The sequence below is a fragment of the Thalassophryne amazonica genome, chromosome 11 (assembly GCF_902500255.1).
Source record: "Thalassophryne amazonica chromosome 11, fThaAma1.1, whole genome shotgun sequence".
Classification (NCBI taxonomy): domain Eukaryota; kingdom Metazoa; phylum Chordata; class Actinopteri; order Batrachoidiformes; family Batrachoididae; genus Thalassophryne; species Thalassophryne amazonica.
Genome location: NC_047113.1, coordinates 80,049,070 through 80,069,120, shown reverse-complemented (window position 1 = coordinate 80,069,120; position 20,051 = coordinate 80,049,070). Strand labels below are relative to the sequence as shown.

At 45.2% G+C, this 20,051-nt stretch overlaps 1 protein-coding gene across 1 annotated transcript in view; it reads left to right on the top strand.

The window, feature by feature from the left end:
• Nucleotides 1-20,051, top strand: part of tbc1d2 (TBC1 domain family, member 2) — a 105,723-nt gene that overhangs the window by 37,698 nt on the left and 47,974 nt on the right. The gene's annotated exons all lie outside the window — the stretch shown is intronic.

Genomic DNA, 20,051 nt, shown 5'->3' with positions numbered 1-20,051 from the left:
ACTCACAGGAGACGCCAAGTCCTGATCTCCCCAGGTGGCCAGCGTCTCCAGCTGTCGGATCGGTACTGCTGGCAGGAAGCAAAAACAGTTTATGGTGGGTGCGTGAACACCCAGCAAACAGTCAGAAAAGGGTGTGTAACACCTCCACCTCCAACTCTTAATCACAGTCACACACGAACAAAAACGTGCAGCGTCTGAAAGACTACTTATCCGAGGAGCGAAGACGTCGTCTCCTCCCAGCTTCCAGCTGCTGACCAGTCAAACAGGTACGCCTGCAAATGTTCAGAAAGTTGTATGGCACCAAACCACGGCTGAGTGTTTAACTTCCAGGTAGATGGATATCTCGGCAGTGAGGTGGAGTTGCTGCCCGACTTTTATGGAGATGTGGATATGTGGTGATGAGTGACAGCTGGCGTTGTTGATGAGTGACAGCTGTCACTCCCGGTTGCTCCGGCGCCCTCTTGTGCCCGAAGCCCGCACTTCGGGCAGGGCGCCCTCTGGTGGTGGGCCAGCAGTACCTCCTCTTCAGCGGCCCACACAACAAGTTAAAGAATATTCTAGAAGACTACTCAGTAGTAGTGAAGGCGAATCAAGAATATTCTTGAAAACAGACAAATTTCAAAATATCATTGTCCTTCGCTCTCAGACTGCAGGCTTACTTGTAGTTCCTAGGGTTTGTAAGAGTAGAATGGGAGGCAGAGCCTTCAGCTTTCAGGCTCCTCTCCTGTGGAACCAGCTCCCAATTCAGATCAGGGAGACAGACACCCTCTCTACTTTTAAGATTAGGCTTAAAACTTTCCTTTTTGCTAAAGCTTATAGTTAGGGCTGGATCAGGTGACCCTGAACCATCCCTTAGTTATGCTGCTATAGATGTAGACTGCTGGGGGGTTCCCATGATGCACTGTTTCTTTCTCTTGTTGCTCTGTATGCACCACTCTGCATTTAATCATTAGTGATCGATCTCTGCTCCCCTCCACAGCATGTCTTTTTCCTGGTTCTCTCCCTCAGCCCCAACCAGTCCCAGCAGAAGACTGCCCCTCCCTGAGCCTGGTTCTGCTGGAGGTTTCTTCCTGTTAAAAGGGAGTTTTTCCTTCCCACTGTAGCCAAGTGCTTGCTCACAGGGGGTCGTTTTGACCGTTGGGGTTTTACATAATTATTGTATGGCCTTGCCTTACAATATAAAGCGCCTTGGGGCAACTGTTTGTTGTGATTTGGCGCTATATAAAAAAATTGATTGATTGATTGATTGATTGATTGATCACAGAAGCAAAGTTTCTGTGGAACAGCTATTTTCTATTTATTTAAGGCATAACAGGTTAGGAAAACACACTGTGTACCCAGGAACAAATCAAAAATAAAAATTTGTTATATAGTGTAATCTTTGTTGGCAATGACAGAGGTCAAACGTTTCCTGTAAGTCTTCACCAGGTTTGCACACACTGTAGCTGGTATTTTGGCCAATTCCTCCATGCAGATCTCCTCTGGAGCAGTGATGTTTTGGGGCTGTCGCTGGGCAACACGTACTTTCAACTCCCTCAACAAATTTTCTATGGGGTTGAGGTCTGGAGACCGGCTTGACCACTCCAGGACCTTGAAATGCTTTTTACGGAGCCACTCCTTCATTGCCCGAGCGGTGTGTTTGGGATCATTGTCATGCTGGAAGACCCATGCACATTGCATCTTCAATACTCTCACTGATGGAAGGAGGCTTTGGCTTAAAATCTCACAATACATGGCCCTATTCATTCTTCCCTTAACACGGATCAGTCGTCCTGTCCCCTTTGCAGAAAAACAGCCCCAAAGCATGATGTTTCCACCCCCTTGCTTCACAGTAGATATGGTGTTCTTGGAATGCAACTCAACATTCTTCTTCCTCCAAACACGACGAGTTGAGTTTTTACCAAAATGTTCTATTTCCGGTTCATCTGACCACATGATATTCTCCCAGTCCTCTTCTGGATCATCCATATGCTCTCTGGAAAACTTCAGACGGGCCTGGACATGTACTAGCTTAAGCAGGGGGACACGCCTGGCACTGCAGAATTTGAGTCCCTCTCTGCATAGTGTGTAGCCTTTGTTACTTTGGTCCCAGCTCTCTTCAGGACATTCATCAGGTCCCTCCGTGTAGTTCTGGGATTTTTGTTCACTGTTCTCATGATCATTTTGGACCCCACGGGATGAGATCTTGCTTGGAGCCCCAGATTGAGGGAGATTATCAATGGTCTTGATGCCTTCCATTTTCTTAAAATTGCTCCCACAGTTGATTTATTCACACCAACCTGCTTGACTATTGTAGATTCACTCTTCCCAGCCTGGTGTACATCCACAATTTTCTCCTGGTGTCCTTCAACAGCACTTTGGTCTTGGCCATGGTTGAGTTTGGAGTCTGACTGTTTGAGGCTGTGCACAGGTGTCGTTTATACAGATAAGTTCCAACAGATGCCATTAATAGAGGTAACAGGTGGAGGGACAGAAGAGCTTCTAAAGAAGTTACAGGTCTGTGAGAGCCAGAAATCTTGCTCGTTTGTGGTTGACCAAATACTTATTTTCCACCATAATTGACAAATAAATTCTTTAAAAATCCTACAGTGTGATTTCATGGATTTTTTTTTCTCATTTTGTCTCTCACAGTTGAAGTGTACCTATATTGAAAATTACAGACTTCTCATCTTTCTAAGTAGGAGAACTTGCACAATCAGGGACGACTAAATATTTTTACCCCACTGTAAGCATGCATTATTGAGGCAGGAGTGGTGGCCTAGTGGTTAATGCGCTTGGTTTCAGTGCAGAAGGTTCACGGGTTCAAATCCTACTCCTGCCACATTTTTCTCCATGTAATGTGGAGTTGCGTCAGGAAGGGCATCCAGCGTAAAACCTATGCCAATTCAACATGCAGATCCACCTTGGATTGCTGTGGCAACCCCAAGTGCAAACAAGGGGCAGCCGAAGGGACTTACTTACTAAGCATGCATTATTGGCTACAAAGCTGACCTATTACTCTGATTTGATCAACAAAAACAAGCATAACTCAAACTTCTTGTTTGATACGGTGGCAACACTTATTCATGGACCATGGACAGTCACTGTCCTTTTACAGCACAAGATTTCCTGGATTATTTTGAGAAGAAAATAGAAGACATTAGGTTAAATATATCCCAGCATGCCTTAACCCAGCCACTACACCCTGCTATTGAGGTGGGCACCATTACTGGGATATTACCTGGATTTACAGAATTTGATAATATCTCTATAGGAGTGCTGAAGAAACTTGTAACGTCAACAAAAAACACAACCTGTTTATTTGATCCTATACCAACAAAGCTGTTTAAGGACTTGTGGCCCACTCTTGGGCTGACTGTGCTGGAAATTATTAATCTTTCTTTAACTTCTGGATCTGTTCCTAAATTTTTCAAATCTGCAGTGATTAAACCATTACTTAAGAAACTTAATCTTGACCCTAGTACATTGAAAAACTATCGGCCGATATCAAATCTGTCATTTTGCCCTAAAATTCTGGACAAAATGGTGTCACAGCAGCTCGTGGACTATCTTACTGAGAATAATCTCTTTGAGCCACTGCAGTCTGCTTTTAGAAAATATCATTCAGCAGAGACGGCTCTCACTAAAGTGGTGAATGATCTTATGTTTACAATGGATTTGGACACCACTATGGATCTGGTGCTGTTAGATCTTAGTGCTGCATTTGATACCGTGGATCATTATATTCTACTTGATAGGCTGGAAAATCATTTTGGGATTAATGGGAGTGCCCTTGCATGGCTGACTTCATACTTGACCAGTCGTTTTCACTGTGTTTTGTACAATAACACTACCTCTAACCTTAGTGACATGAAATTTGGGATTCCACAGGGGTCTGTCTTAGGTCCCCTGCTTTTCTTCCTTTATATAGCACCCCCTGGGCACATATTGCGGCATTTTGGGATTACCTTTCACTGCTATGCTGATGATACTCAGTTATACATGCCGATAACTGCTGATAATCTCGTTCACATAAAATCCTCAGAAGATTGCCATGCATCAGTGAGAAGTTGGATGTCTAGAAACTTCCTATTTTTAAACTCTGATAAGACTGAAATGATGGTTCTTGGTCCAGTGAGACATCTGCATCAATTTGACCAGTTAATGCTCAGCCTAGGCTTGTGTGTCTTACATCACACTGACAGAGTGAGGAACCTTGGGGTAATTTTTGATCCTACATTGTTCTTTGACCTCCACATTAGAAATATTACTAGGACTGCTTTCTTCCACCTGCGAAATATAGCGAAGATTTGTCCCATCCTGTCTAAGGCTGATGCTGAGACCCTGATCCATGCGTTTATCTCTTCTAGATTGGACTACTGCAATGTTCTATTTTTTGGTTTACTGCTGTCTAGCATTAGGGCTCTCCAAATGGTTCAAAATGCTGCAGCCACACTTTTGACATGAAGCAGAAAGTTCATCCACATTACACCCATTTTGGCATCCCTTCACTGGCTTCCTGTCCCAGTGAGATCAGATTTTAAGGTTCTGCTATTAGTCTATAAAATTGTTCACGGACTGGCACGTCCCTACCTAGCTGACCTAATTAAACCTTACGTATCGGCCCGGGCTTTGTGTTCTCAGGGTGCAGGACTACTTTGTGTCCCTTGGGTGAATAAGAAGTCTGCAGGTCATAGAGCTTTCTCTTATCATGCCTCTGTTCTGTGGAATGATCTCCCTGCGTCAATAAAACAGTCAGATTCTGTGGAGACTTTCAAGTCCAGACTTAAGACGCACTTATTTTCCCTTTCGTATGGCTAGCATACTGGTATAGTTTTGTTTTATGCTTTTTACTTTTTTAAATTCATTTTATTAGGAAACAGAGTGTGCCGCGGCCTCAACTTTACCTAAATTGTGGGTCTTTTAGTGAAATTTAGGGCTAGTGGCCGGCGATCACCTTAGTATTTCTTCTGTTTTTCTTGTTGTTTAATGCTGACAAATTATACAGTATTTCTGTCTTTCTGATGCCTGATTCTGTTTTTCTCTCTGTTTAAGGTGCAGCTCCATCCAGAGATGGGAGTTGTATTTGTGCTGGTGATCCTCCTGTCCTGTGCACCTACAGCATTTCCTGTATATTCGTTTTGTGAATTGTTCTGTGAATTGTTCTGTAATTTATGTCTGTAGCATGGCCCAAGCAGAGGTTCACCCCTTTGAGTCTGGTCTGCTTGAGGTTTCTTCCTCAGAGGGAATTTTTCCTTACCACTGTTGCTCTGGGGGTTAGTAAGGTTAGACCTTACTTGTGTGAAGTGCCTTGAGGCAACTCTGTTGTGATTTGGCGCTGTATAAATGAAAATAAATTGAAATTGAAAAAATTGAAAAAAAAACAAAAACTCATTTTAGTACAATAATAGTGAAAGTTGACTTTATTTGTATTAAAACCTGCCTTTTTATTTTGTGATAAAATATTTAATTTATAAAAGTATAAATTATTGGTATGTTGTTTTTTTTTCTGTCCAAACCTTTATATTGTCATTGTATTGAACAGTGCAGCATCTAGGTGGTGCTAACAGGGCTTTAAATGCAATGTATTTGAAATTTTGGAGCAAACCGTTTTCATTTGTGTTTTTGTGACCCTGCAGGCGGATCAGCGAGTGCTGAAGGAGTTCATGGTAGAGAAGCTGCCGAAGATAGCGGCGCATTTTGAGGAGTATAAGATTGACGTGTCACTCGTCACTTTCAACTGGTTCCTGGTGGTTTTTGTGGAGAGTCTGCCCAGTGACATCTTGCTGCCGCTGTGGGACGCTTTCCTGTACGAAGGCACCAAGGTACAGTTGACTGACAGCTGAGAGGGTGGGACTAAACATTACGATATTAAGAAGTAGATTGTCCCCGCCCATTTCCTGTCACTCTTTTTCACAGTTTATGTTGCAGTTCTGTTAAAATCCTCCACCACAGAGTCTAAAAGCAGATGCTGGAATGGGTTCATTTAGTACATTTGTTCGTCTGTTGGTTTGGATTGTGTACAATGAGCAGCGGCGGCTCCTGAAAAATTTCTCAGGAGGGGCAATTTTTCTGATAATGATTAAGACGACCCATTCAGTAAATACATTAAAAAAGACAATCATAGCAATATGTTGTTAGTTGACTAACTCATGCAGCAATACCTCCACTAGATGGCAGCATACAACAGAAAGATTTCCCCTCTAGCTACATAAATTACAGGTGGAAAGCTGTGAAAGAATGCTGCATCCAGGAACGTTCACAAGCAACATGTTAATAAAAATGAAGTGACCCCACAATAAATGAACCCACTAATTCACTGTTGGAGCAACTGGGGATTAAGTAGAGTAATTGAGAGAGTGGTGACATAACGAGTCAGGAAAAACAAAACTGGTCACGTGACTCATGGTGCCATCTTGGGTTCAAAATAGCATTCGCTGTTAATGTGTCTGCATGTAAATCCAGCTATTTTATTTATTTATTCGCTGAAAATGCCGGGTTGTTGTGCGTTTGGATACACAAATAGACACAACAAGGGCTTCACGATGTACAGATTCCCTTCAGATCTGAACAGAAAAACATTTTGGGAAAATAAAGTCAGCCGTGTGGGATGGAAGTGGTTTCATTGGTAAATTTATTGTTCAGTCCCATGTACAGAAAAACTCACCCATCGTATAAACCAGATATTCACAATCACTGGACAAAAAAGTCCCAAAGATTTTGTTTTATTTTCCATTTAATAAACACAGTATATAACAGATTTTGTATTATGGATTTTTCGTTCACATTGGATAAAATGTCCCATCCGATCGCAGTGTATTTCTGTTAAGAACTCCGAGTAGTCTGGACATGCACAGTAATAGAGGTACAAATTAAAGTTCAGCTCTGACACTCGCCGATTTGAGGAAAGTGGGACCGGAGTCATTTCCCTGTTTAAAAGTCCTGTTATGGTTGGGGGTGTTTCTTGGACACAGAATCCTAAATATGCAGCTCAGCTAGACACACGAATGGAGAAAGATAGTTTTATTTACACAGGAAAGATACTGTACAACTCGAGTCATGTGCAGGTAAAAATTAACTGAGGAGCCTTCTTCAAGGTTGGAACAAACTTAGGGATCTTCAGTTGAGTAGTTGAGTGGAAACAGAGGGATCTTCATCAAAGGTGGATGCTGAACAGATGTACTGTCAGGGCGTGAGGTGGCTTGACACAGGTAACAGGTGGAGGCCAATGCAGACTCACAGGCATGGTTGGTTTTGATGGATAAAAGGCTTTATCTGTTACACAGGCATGGGGTTCAGTACACAAGAGGTCAAGCTTACAGGCAGAGGTAGCAGACATGGTGCAGGCTGAGACTTTGTCCATAAACCAGGCAGGGTTCATACACATGGCATTGAGGAACAAAGCAGGCAAACAGAGGCAGAGTAAAAAAAAAAACAGGCTGAGTTCAAGGTAACGGCGAGGCGGAGATCAGAGAATACAAGCAAGGTCAAAAAATACACAAAAGCAAACAGGATGAGAATGAGAGGCGAGAAAGTGAACAGAGTCAACAATCGGGCAGTGAGCTGTTGAACTGTGAAGGTTTAAATAAGGAGCAAACTAATCAGGGTGATGTGAAGCAGGTGTGTGAAAGTCTCTGGAACAGGGCGTGACCAGGGAAGACAAAGATTGTGCACAGTGCAAGATAGTGAAGGAAAGCACAGAGTGGAGTGATGAAAGAGACAAAGACACTTGAGTATGTGCAAGAGCGGGAGTGAATGAAAACACAAACCAGACAGAATTAGGGTGGGTTAAATGCAGTAAACACATTTCATTGTGCAGGGAACATGTTCCTTTGTGCATATGACAATAAAATTCTTTGAATCCTTGAATCCTTTGAATTAAAGTGTGAGACAAAGACACAATGGCAGGTGCAGTTATGAGGAGTGGGAACATACTCGAATGGGCGTGAGGGAAACAGAGAACTATGAGCAGAGCTAAAATGGAATCTAAGGACCGAATAATATATTAACAAGACCTGACAGAGCGTGACCACGAGAACTGCAAAAAATAAGCAGATGATAACTAAATGAGAAATAATGAAAACACAACCTGGCAGAACAAACTATATGCAAACGGAGACAAAACAAAACCGGTGACTACGGAATCGTGCAATTAATAAACAAGATAGTTGATAAACCGAGAATGGGGAAAAAATGGCAAAGGGAGCATAATTCAGTGAGCAATACTGAAGATAAATAATAACAAAAACCTGTGACTAAGCATAATACAAACAAATGTGATTAACAGAATAAAACTAAGACTAATGAAACTTAAAGCACCATGAGTGAACAAATACAAAAATAAACTACACAATAAATAATAAGCAAAGAATGAACCAGTGACGAAAGTGTAACACAAGAAAAAGCAACGTATAACTGAATGACTGCAACCTAAATGATGTGGTGCTGAATGAAACCAGTGACTAAATAATTAACAAAGCAAAACAATAAACAGAACCAAACTGAGACTAACTTGATAAAGTATGAACTAATGAAAAGTAAAACCAGAAAATCACAAAAGAAATACACCAAGGAAGGGCTAAGACCTAAAACCTGAGCCAGGGCCGAGCATGACATGTACCTTCTTAATAGTTAGTGTAACAAACTCAGGCTTCATACCAGGGAGTGTGAAGAGGAATCTTCAAGGTGGGAATAAACACAAAATCCTTCTTCAGAGCTCAGGAAAATCCTCATAGAAAGTCTAATCAACAAAGTCATTAATGCCACAGGTGATTACAAACTCAGGGAGCCTCTTCATTGGAGGAGAAACAACAAACAGAAAAATAGTCTTTATAAAAATACAAACTCAGAAATCTTCTTGGTCAAAGGGGCTGGTTAACTCAGGACGACTCATAATAAGAAAGGAAAAACTGGAAAAATCATCTTTGACCACAGTGGCTCAAACACAGAAATCTTCTTTCCGAAAACCAGGAAGAGTTCAATTGCTGACACAGCTTAACTGAGAAAATCTGTCTTTAGGAGGAAAGTGCAAAACTCAAAGACTGGACTCTAAAAACAGAGTTCTCCATAAAGGTGAGTGTCAAGTGACATAGTTCACTTCCAGAGTGTGATCACAAAAAATGGAATACTCACACAGCAGGCACAGGAAAGCCACAGGACAAAGAATGTGCGCCCAACAAACAAATTAACCACAATGAACCTGCACCAGCCAGGCTAACAAGGCTGATATAAATAGCAAACAGACTAACTGCTGCAGCTGCACTGATTGTGCTGGTAGACCTGTAATAATCCAGAGGGCCCACCAGGGAGATGCAGATATGCACATACCTCGCAGGCAAACGCAGACACAGACTAATAATAATAACTTTAACATGTTGATCACACAGAGCCATACATAACGAAGGAAAATGCACAGGTTAAAAACATCCATCCATCCATCCATCCATTTTCTTCCGCTTTATCCGGAGTCGGGTCGCGGGGGAAGCAGCTCAAGCAAAGCCGCCCAGACCTCCCGATCCACACACACCTCCCCCAGCTCCTCTGGGGGAACCCCAAGGCGTTCCCAAGCCAGCCGAGAGATATAGTCCCTCCAGCATGTCCTGGGTCTTCCCCGGGGCCTCCTCCCAATGGGACATGCCCGGAACACCTCTCCAGCGAGGCATCCGGAAAAGATGCCCGAGCCACCTCAACTGACTCCTTTCAACGTGGAGGAGCAGCGGCTCGACTCCGAGCTCCTCACCCTATCTCTAAGGGAGCGCCCAGCCACCCTGCGGAGGAAACTCATCTCGGCCGCTTGTACTCGCGATCTCGTTCTTTCGGTCATGAGCCAAATCTCATGACCATAGGTGAGGATCGGAACGTAGATCGATCGGTAAATCGAGAGCTTTGCCCCCCTACTCAGCTCTCTCTTCACCACGACGGTCCGATACAGCGACCGCATCACTGCCAATGCTGCACCGATCCGTCTGTCGATCTCACGCTCCATCCGTCCCTCACTCGTGAACAAGACCCCAAGATACTTAAACTCCTCCACTTGAAGCAAGGACACTCCACCGACCTGAAGAGGGCAAAGCACCTTTTTCCGGTTGAGAACCATGGCGTTGGATTTGGAGGTGCTGATTTTCATCCCGGATGCTTCACACTCGGCTGCAAACCGCCCCAGTGCACGCTGAAGGTCCTGATTTGACGAAGCCAACAGAACCACATCGTCCGCAAACAGCAGAGACGAGATTCTTTGGTTCCCAAACCAGACCCCCTCTACACCCTGGCTGCGCCTAGAAATTCTGTCCATAAAAATAATGAACAGAACCGGTGACAAAGGGCAGCCCTGGCGAAGGCCAAAGTGCACTGGAAACAGGTTTGACTTACTACCGGCAATGCGAACCAAGCTCCTGCTGCGGTCGTACAGGGGCCGGATAGCCCTTAGCAAAGGACCCCGTACTCCCGGAGCACTCCCCACAGGTGCCCCGAGGGACGCGGTCAAATGCCTTCTCCAGATCCACAAAACACATGTGGACTGGTTGGGCGAACTCCCATAAACCCTCGAGCACCCGATGGAGCGTGTAGAGCTGGTCCAGTGTGCCTCGACCAGGACGAAAACCACACTGCTCCTCCTGAATCCGAGGTTCGACCATCGGTCGAATTCTCCTCTGCAGTACTCTGGAATAGACCTTACCGGGGAGGCTGAGGAGTGTGATCCCCCTATAGTTGGAACACACCCTCCGGTCCCCCTTCTTAAACAGAGGGACCACCACCCCGGTCTGCCAATCCAGAGGCACTGTCCCCGATTGCCACGTGATGCTGCAGAGGCGTGTCAGCCAAGACAGTCCCACAACATCCAGAGACTTAAGGTACGCAGGACGGATTTCATCCACCCCAGGAGCCTTGCCACCGAGGAGCTTTCTAACCACCTCGGTGACTTCGGCCTGGGTAATGGATGAGTCCGCCTCTGAGTCCCCAGTCTCTGCTTCCTCTTCGGAAGACGTGACGATGGGATTCGTCATTTTTAACCTGACCCATCGTCAGGTTAAAAACAATCCAGGTAATAAGTGGAAAAACAAATGAAACAGACAAATTCTGGGATAAGCAGAGAGAAGACAGAGGACACAGAGGGAGTGAGAATGACACAGAGAAGACAGATTAGAAAAATGGAGAAAAGGGAAGGCAAATGGAGCAGGACAAAGCAGATAACTAAAACCTGAGGACAGAGGAAAACAGACTAACCCAACCAAGACAGGCCCCTAACAGACTGAACCACAACAGTACCCCCCCACCCAGCCAAAGGCTGTCCCCCGACAGCCACAAAAAAACAACCCACCCCATGACAACAGATCAAAACAGAACAAAAAGGGACACGGGACAAACACTGGGACACCACCCAAACAGACCAAAAAACACCATAGACCCAACAACAGAAACACTGGGAGGGAGGCGGGGGCAGGACCCATGGAGGAAAGAGGCCAAACAGGAAAATCACGCCTGGGCAGGAACGTCCTGCCACACGAAGACCAAGACCGGTCTGGAAACTGGAAGACATAAACACGGGGCTGTTCTGGGAACCAGGAAACAAAACCCTGGGACTGGTCTGGAAACCAGGAGATATAAATGCAAGGCTGGAAAGGAAACCAGCATACATAGAACTAGGACTGGTTTGGGAACCAGCAAACAAAACCCTGTATCTGGTCTGGGAACCAGGAGATACAAACGCTGGGCTGGGCTGGGAACCAGGAGACATAAAAATAGGACTGGGATGGGAACCAAGAAACAAAAACCAAGAACTGGTCTGGGAACCAGGGGATGACAACCCTTCCCTATCAGACCTAGACAACCTACGAGACGGGGGAGAGCACGACAGAATATCGTGGGACCTACCCATATTGTTACCACAACCAAGAGATGAGCTTACATTGTCATTACCACCAAGAGATTCATCTACATCATTGCACAGCTGGCTGGAGACCCTGGTGGGGGCAGGAGAATGAGTGTACAGTTCCACGAAGGCCTCCTCTGTGGTTGGAATGAAGACGTCCAGCTCCGCTTCACTGCCGCCGTCACGAGTGAGGACGTCCAGCCCCGCTTCACTGCCATTGTCAGGAGCAGAGGCTGTTTCAGGCTTGAAAGAGTCAGTACAATTATCATCAGGTTCCACCCCCACTCCGCAACCAGGAGATGACTGCGAAGAATTAAGCAGCTCCTCCTGGACACCATCAGGAACAGAATACGCTGCCTCCTTGAGGGGCTTCTTGGGGGTGGAAATTGACAGCTCCTCTGTAACATCACCAGGAGCTAGGAGTAGACTCCCTTCAGTGTGTCAGGCGGGAGGCACAGTCTAGCCTCTTCATCAGTGCAGCAGAGCTCATCAAAAACAGACCTAACCTGAAAGAGAACTGACAGTTTGTTAATCCATCAACCCCTACTCTGAAGTCCGAAAAGAGGGATCAAACGAGTGAGCGGCCTGCTCCACTGTGCTTTGCTTGGTTGTCAGTGCTGGCTGGTGTTCTCCTTCAGCAGGCACCAGGAGAGATGGGAGACCCGGGAAGAGCAGTTGGAACCACTGACTGTGGCAACAAGGAGTTGACCGCTGGACTAAGAGGTTTGAAAAGAGCCGGCTGTGGACTGACTAAGGATGCAGGAGCCAACGAGGATCCAGAGAAAGACCCCAACCCAGCTGGAGGGGCAGCTGGCTGGGGAGTAGCTGACTGAAGGATGTCATAAATTGAATGGAGTGTAGAAACGAAATCCCGAATCCGGTGGGACAGAAGATGACTGAAGTTTGTTAACAATTTGGCGCAGAGTGCTGTGTCATGTAGCAAGGATACCAAATCCATGGAAAGAATGTTCTGAGCAGAGATAAGCAGAGACTGAAAGATGTGAGGGGTAGCTCCTGATGGGTCCATAGGACTGGTTGCGTGAGTTTGAGTTCTGAACTAGGGGCGGAAGACATGTCACTGGTGAGCTCCCAAGGTGTGTAGTGGGGGTGTGGCCATTGACTTCAGGTGTGCAAGAGCTTGATGGTCCTGTACCCAAGATTGAAAAAAACCCCACAGGGTCACTCGCCCAGTCCGGGTGTGTGATGTTTTAACACACCTCCATTGAGGACAGTTCGTGAAAAATATCCATGACCCATGGGTGGGCTTTGACCACAGACTGAGCACTAGCGAGATAACTCTTCTTCTATTTCTTGGATTGAGAGTTCTGGTAAGACGTATAACAGAAAATTAATGTTCACAGAATGTCTTGAATGAAACTAGACTGAGAAGGCTAAGACAGGACCCTAACAGGACTGAACCACAACAAGTCCGACCATTTATTTTTCACACCGTGCTCAGACTCGGATCCGCAGCCTGATGTGCACCTGTTAAATCAGACACAAACAGCTGTGATTTGACACGTTTTCTGCTTTCACTGCTTCGTCTGCCATTATATTATAATAGTTTTTGCAGTGTGCACGCTGATTACAAATGGATCGAAAAGTCAGCACATTTACAGCACAAAGTCGGAAAAAGAGGAGAATGTACAGCTTACCTTTGATTTGGAGGTGATGATTGTAGAAGGAAAAGTTTGTTGAGGGTCTAATTAGTCCATAATATGAGGTCCTGTCCGAAAAGTAAACGGACCTTTTTATTTTTTTTCAAAAACTATAGGATTTGAATCATGTGCGCTTGCATCAGCCAAGCTTGAACCTTCGTGCACATGCGTGAGTTTTTTCACACCTGTCGGTCGCGTCATTCGCCTGTGGGCAGGCTTTGAGTGAGCACTGGTCCAGCCCCCTCGTCGGATTTTCATTGTCAGGGAAATGGCTGAGCGACCTGCCCGCTTTGCTCCATGAAAATTTTTTCAGAAACTGTGACAGACAGCCAGGTGGAAACCATTCGGAAAATTCAGATGGCTTTCGGTGAAGATTCTATCGGCTTCACACAGATTAAGGACCATTACAACCGGATTAAAGACGGCCCACACCGGCGGAGGGTGCGCCGCGCTCCGAGCGGCCATCGACAGGCTGAAATGACAGATCATTTCCAAAGTTGAAGGCTGTGTTGATCCGGCAGTCGTGTGACTACCAGAGAAATCGCAGAAAATGTGGACATCAGCCCTTTTGCGGCACATTCCCTGTTACAGGAGATTTGTAATGAAAGACCGTGCGGAGGAATTCGCACGTCGGACGGAGCCGCTCATGGTGCACAACAAACTTCTCCGTGTTGGAAGTCTCACAGGACATGTTGTAGCATGCCCAGCTGTTACACAATTTCTCGGACACTCACTCGACTGAAAAGCCACCGAAAGCCGTCTGAATCTTCCGAATGGTTTCCAACACGGAGATGTTTGTTGTGCGCCATGAGCGGCTCTGTCCCGACGCATGATTTCCTCCGCACGTCTTTCATTACAAAATTGCTGTTGTCCAACTCTTCAGCAATTTCTCTGGTAGTCACACAACGTGCCGGATCAACACAGCCTTCACTTTGGAAATGATCTGGTCGTTTCAGCCTGTCGATGGCCGCTCAGAGCATGGTGCGCCCTCCGCTGGTGTGGGCCATCTTTAATCCGGTTGTTCTTCTGCTGTTCAAACAGGATTTTAGACAAGATTATGTGAGTTTTTCACTAATCTAGACTTTCTTTCATTGTAAAAAAGACATTGTGGCTTTGAATGGATTTAGGCTGCATGAATTTACACAAGAATATAAGTGACTTTTTACTATAAGATATGTTATTCATATTTTACCATGATTTTCCAAATATTCTCCAAGCTTTAGCTGTGGTCTCTGTACTCCACCCACAGCTAACTAACTCAATCAAGAGCCAGGAAACACGCATGTTAATCCACTAGGTGTGACTAGAGCAGGTAGACATGGAAATTATCCAGGAGCAGGGTTGGATACCCTGGTTCTTTCCCGGGGCCTCTTACCAGTTGGACGTATCTGGAAAACCTCCCTATGGAGACAACTAAGGGGCCTCCTCTCCAGATGCCAGACTCACCTCAGCTGTAGCTCCTTTCAGTGTGAAGGAGCAGTGATCCTGAGACCTGTGTTGTCTGGAGCATCAGCTCCTGGTTGGGTCTCCTATGGCAAATTGGTCCCAGGTGAGGAGATTCAAAAATGACACAAATGAGGGAAAGGTCACCTCACCTCGTCATGGAGCCAGGACTGGGGGAGGGGCTTCTCCTCTGCGATACCCGATGACTGTTCAGTTCTTTTCATTTGAGGAATGACGTTGATGTACCCATTAAAGAAGTGGGCGTGGCCTTTGTTTTTTGCAGGTGATTTTTCGATATACTCTGGCTCTCTTCAAATACAAAGAGGAGGACATCTTGAAGATCCATGATGGTGTGGAGATCTACCAATACCTGCGCTTCTTCACCAAAACCATCTCTGACAGCAGGTTTGTACTCACCCAGTCTGACCCGGACTCACGAGGTCACACGCCAGGAAAGTTAAACAAATATACATGCATGAGGTGTCCGATCAGAGCTGAATCCTCATTGGCTGACTGGTGTGACTGTAGACAATCTCACAGTGTTTTGTCTCATCGTTTCATTCTGGTCAGGTGTTACTTCTTCTGTGTACTTTGTTGCTCTTTGTTCCGTTGAAGTCTGGACGGGTAATTACACCCAGTGGATGCCCAGAGCTAATTTTGTCACTCTGTAGGACACACAAAGTAAATGCAGGTTAAGAATGTGCGATATCATGAGAATGGAGCAGCAGGTACGAGTGACCCTGGAGGTCAGTGGTCCTCAGGGTCCACTGACCTGCACATTGGGTATCAAAGCACATGGAGATGGAAAATGTCAGGACCAGGATACTTGGACCAGTGCTGTCAAACTCAGATTATCCGTGGGCATCTGACCCTGTTCTTTCCACTTGAACCATGGGGGGAGGATGGTCTGCTTTAATCTTCTAAACAGTGCTTGCTGCTTCTGATGACACAGATTAGCAGATTATTGTTGGATTGTTGGCCAGAGGATTCCTCCTCTCGTGTATTATAATCCTCTGTGCATAGTAACCGAGGTAACATAGGTGTAGTTTAGACCGATACACAAGTGACTCTTGAGAGTGCAGTTCTCCAGGTTTTCTCTTGAGACTTAAAAAGTCACATTTTGACAAACTGCTGGCTTTCAGACACGCAAAGCTTCAGTAATTAACAAAGTGTTAACATTTGGTGATGCCGCAGTGACATCCAGAGGTCAGTAGGTCAATGCTGGGTGCTGAATCCGATCCAGGAGGCGGCAGTTGGAGGCTTCAGCTGTCTTCCTGAAGGGGAACCGCTTTACAGGGATGAAGGTCTGTGGTGCTGATCTTGTTCTTGTTGCTGCAGGAGGCTGACCACCATTGCCTTTAGCGACATGAACCCCTTCCCTGGACGGCTTCTGAAGAACCGGCGAGCAGTTCACCTGGAGCGTCTGCAGGGGGAGCTCCGAGACCTGGAGGCAGCAGAGGGAGTTTGCAACAGAGCACGTGGAGCGCAAAGACAAAGAGCTGGATACCGTGGTCAGTGAGGATGAGAGGAGCTGTGAGGACGCATCCATGAATGAACTGGAATAATAAAATCACAGAACCACATGGAACTGTTGAACACTGGACTGGAACAAAGGACAAAAACACTAATTACTTTAAAAATATATGTTTCATGAGTGCAGCCTGGGGTGTGCAGGTGGCCCATATAAATGCCAGTTTATTTGTCTTATTTCCTGGTAGTTTTATTAATTTTATTTTTAAGTTTGTTATTAGTAAATTCATGCTAACACTTTAGCTTCAGTGTCTGGTCAAAGCGCCGTCACTTTCCAGCTTTTATGACCTGAAGTGGGCATCACTGACAGCAAATAAGTAGATGATAATTTCTGTGAGAGTTTTGCACACCTGTGGAGTGGCTGTTATTTGTAAAGTTTAATGATTAGACGACAGATGTTTGTGGATTAAGATGCTGTGTCTCTCTTTGATTAGCTCATTAGCAACATGGCGGAGTTCACTCTGTTGTGATAATTTTCAGTGCACACTGTCACACAGTGATAAGTTTAGTTCTTTGCTGAAGCCCCCAAAGAGCAAAACAGTCCTCTTCTAGAACAACACAACCTCCAGAATTGTCCTCTCAATGACCAGAGGGTGTCTCCTGCAGACAAGCAAAAGTTAAAAAATTCTCCAACGGTGCACCTGATGCCCCAACAAACTTCCCCTGCAAAACAAGAAAAAACCAAAATCTCCCAAAATGCAAAACAGTTTAACTGCTCTTGAACAGCAAAACATCCATAATTTTCTTCCAAAAGACCAGGAGACAGCTCTTATTCAAGAAGAGCAAAACGTCCAGTGTCCTGCTCACAGAGTTCAGAAGACACCTTCTCAGGGGGCTCCTCCTCCTACAGACCTGAACATCCAACAGACTGCTCTTGTAGGCCATGTCAACGACCTCCTCTCTCCTTCAGACAGCAGGCCAGACAATCCGTCAATGCTCGCTCCGCCGCTGACCACTGAGACTTCCTGTGAGCTGGTCCAGTCTTGCCCAAATCCAGGGCTGGCCTCTACAGCTGAACCAAAGTTGTGTGGCTTCCTGCAGAAGCAGGGTGGCCCACTGAAGTCTTGGAAGCAGCGCTGGTTCACCTACGAGGAGAAAAAGAATCAGCTGTTCTACTACCGGACGTCACAGGATGTGACGCCGCTCGGCAGAGTGGACCTCTGCAGTGCCACCTTCACCTACCCGCTGAAGGCAGAGAGAGGCACCTTCCACATCAAGACCCCCGAACGCACCTTCATCCTCAAGGTGAGGGACAGCTAAAAGCTCATAATTTTAGATATTATGTATTTATTCCATCAGATTCTTGATGCAAATTAGCTGCAATTTTTTTTTTTTTTGAAATTCATTGTAGGAAAGACCCAAAACTTTGCCCAATTTTTGTGAATAGTCGTTATAATAAAATGTCCAAAGCAACAGAAAAACAGACTGATGGGCAGATACACAACAGATGATGAGACAACTACTAAAGCATGCAACAGTACAGTTTAACTACATAGGTACAGTACTTAGGTATCTTGTATATGTGCTGGAGGGCCATAGTCCCCTCTGTATGGGATTGATCACCTCCCATGTGGCTGTAATTGTGGCTCCCCATTGGCTCAGGTGCAGGGACCTTGGGCGTGGTGGGCACACACTCACTCCAGAGGACTGTCATGTTTAGGGTATTGGCCCGTTGTCTTTGTGGGTTCTTGGGCTCGGTCTGATGTTTGGCTCAGGGGTTTGTGGTCCTATATGATGTACTCGTGGGGCTGCTTCGCACAAACAAACATACCAAAAAAACCACTGACTGTCAAATTTTTGTAATCCTGAGAGGATCAGCTGTGATGTTGTGTTATTATAGATATATAGAAAACAGGGTGAGAAGCTCGACTTTCCGGAAGGACTCTGAGTAGAGCCGCTGCTTCTTCATGTTGAAAGGAGCCAGCTGAAGTGCGTCGGGCATCTGCTGAGGATGTCCCCTGTGATCTCCCTGGGGGGGACGCCTTCCAGGCACGCCCGACTGGGAGGAAAGCCTGGAGAAGACCCAGGACACGCTGGAGGGATTCGAATTCCCAGCTGGCTTGGGAGCACCTCAGGAAGAGTTAGCGGACTTGGCTGAGGATAGAGTGTGGGATGAGCTGCTTGGCTGCTGCTGGCACTGCAAACTGGATTTGGATAAGTCACAGAAAATGAATGATTGAAAGACTGAACGCAAGAAAATGATAGCACATGTGATATAGTCTGTCGTTATATAGTAGATAAAATACAATAATATTATAAAATGAGATGAAATGAATGAATTGATTAAAAATATTGGTGAACTTTTTTTTTAAATTTCCAATCTTCAATCATTCAAGTGATTTTATTGAAGACAAAAAGATCAACGTGCTTAGGGCTGATTTTATACTGAGAGATGTCGTGCCTGAACATACACCTGGTGTAAAGTGCTGTGTGTGTGTGTGTTGTGTGTGGTGTGTGTGGTGTGTGTGTGTGTGTGTGTGTGTGTGTGTGTGTGTGTGTGGTGTGTGTGTGGTGGTGTGTGTGTGTGTGTGTTTTGTGTGTTGTTTCCACACCCAGCGCCCACATCCTCTAATTACCATGTGTGGTGCTGTGGGTGTGTTGGTCTAAAAATAAGGCCACATATTGTCCAAAACCAGAAACTGCTTGTGCTGACATCAGCAAAAACCAGCTCAAAAATGCAGCACTGTGGCTCTGCACAAAGCGCCTGAGATAAGTGGCTTCACAACTCACATCCACTCTGCCTGCCCATATCATCAGCCGCAGTGGTGGGCACAGTTCCAATAATCCGATAACCGATAATTATCAAAGATAAAGTTTTCGGATTATCAGATTCTTTTCAGATAACTTTGAAAACCATTATCGGACTAATTATCTTCCGACAAATTTTTGTCCGATAACTTTTAGACCATTAACGTGGTAAACAAAAGTGAACAGACGTGTAGATCTACCCTCTGCAAACAGAGGAGAGCTGCTTCTAGAAGAAACTGCTCTATCCTCTGCAAGCAAAGGAGAACTGGTCACCAAAGAAAAAACTCATTTTTTTAACCCCATACTGACATGCGGCCAATATCACACAAGTCATCCAGAGGCATACATTTTTAACTTATGGTTCACATTTTTAACCAAACTTATTTCGGACATGTTATTTAAATTAACGTCACTTCTGAAGTTTTATAAAGTGAAAATATCAGATATATGTTTTAGTTTTAAAGTAATGCGCTAATTTTTAAGGTTTTAGTGTGGATATATGCTGTGTCCGGGTGCATTATGGGATAGGATAATCTCATTATGGCAATCTCAGTACGTTCACGACAGGAGAAATGCATTTGAGACACTCTGATCAGGACAACAGCATTAAACTCTAGTGCCTAAAACTCACGTGAATATATTCTCTGGATTTATAGACGTTGTTATTGTGTTTGTTTGCTTTTATTAAATTCCACGCATCTTAAACGTACCAAGTAGCAACACAGATTATCAGGAATTTTGTGTTTGCAAGTTTTCAAGGTCTCTAGTGTTCATGGCAGTATTCAAACTGAAGCTGGGCTGATATTTTCAAACCACACGTCGGA